General features: G+C 55.6%; 1 protein-coding gene across 1 annotated transcript in view; it reads left to right on the forward strand.

Moving 5' to 3' along the window:
• The first annotated feature begins 419 nt into the window (after positions 1 to 419).
• LOC122551354 (SH3 domain-binding protein 4-like) overlaps positions 420 to 820 on the forward strand; it is a 66,059-nt gene continuing 65,658 nt past the window's right edge. Inside the window, exon 1 of the mRNA XM_043693095.1 lies at positions 420 to 628. The gene's annotated coding sequence lies outside the window, so the exon portion shown is untranslated. The remainder of the gene's footprint in view (positions 629 to 820) is intronic.

Genomic DNA, 820 nt, shown 5'->3' on the forward strand with positions numbered 1-820 from the left:
CTCAGCAGGTCTGGCAGCAACTGTAGAGAGAAGGCAGCATACAGATGCAGCCAGATCTGCTGAGTTGTTTTCTTAACCCAGCAATTTCTGATTTTGTTTCTGATCAGCAGTTATTTGGTGTTTGGTGCTGCTGTTGGGCAATAAGGCCAGAAAGGGACAGCTGCCGGCTTTCACTTCCCAGAGGCTGTTGCTATTGTTAGGGCTGGTGCGTTAGATACCAGTGCTTTGGAGAGAGGAAGGGGTGTATAAGTTTTAGACAGAGGCAGTGGGAGCTGGGATGTGTCTGAAAAGCATTCTCTTTGCAAAGTAACTCAAACCCTGCTCTACTGTGCTCCCTTCACTGCTGCAGGGAACCTGGAAGACCCATTTTCAAACCGGCCCCGGGGCAAGCGTGGGCGCGCCTCGGGGCCGCGCGCGGCGCCTCTCCATTGTGTTGGTGGCGCCGGCAGCGCGCCTCGGGGCCGCGCACAGTGCTCGCCGATTGTGTCGATGAGGCGGGAGGGAGCGCTGACTGTCTTCGGGGATACATTGTGACTGTTTCCAGTCTTACATTGTATCCAGCTTCAGGGGGGCAATTGCAACAGGCTGCCGGGCAACTCCAACCCGAAAAATGGATCGGGAGCTCCAGGTGGGAGTTTCTACATTTTCCCCCCCACCCCCCTTCCTGCACTTTGTGTGTGAGAAAACCGTGAAGGGAGAGAGAGAGATTGAGGAAACCGGGAGAGCGAAAGAGGAGCTGAAATGAGGAGGGGGAGGGACACCGAGTGGGTAGGAGACATGGAAGGTGAAAAGAGAGAGGGGAGATGGGGAAGGGGCTGAG

Source organism: Chiloscyllium plagiosum, chromosome 7 (genome assembly GCF_004010195.1).
Source record: "Chiloscyllium plagiosum isolate BGI_BamShark_2017 chromosome 7, ASM401019v2, whole genome shotgun sequence".
In the NCBI taxonomy this organism is placed as follows: Eukaryota; Metazoa; Chordata; class Chondrichthyes; order Orectolobiformes; family Hemiscylliidae; genus Chiloscyllium; species Chiloscyllium plagiosum.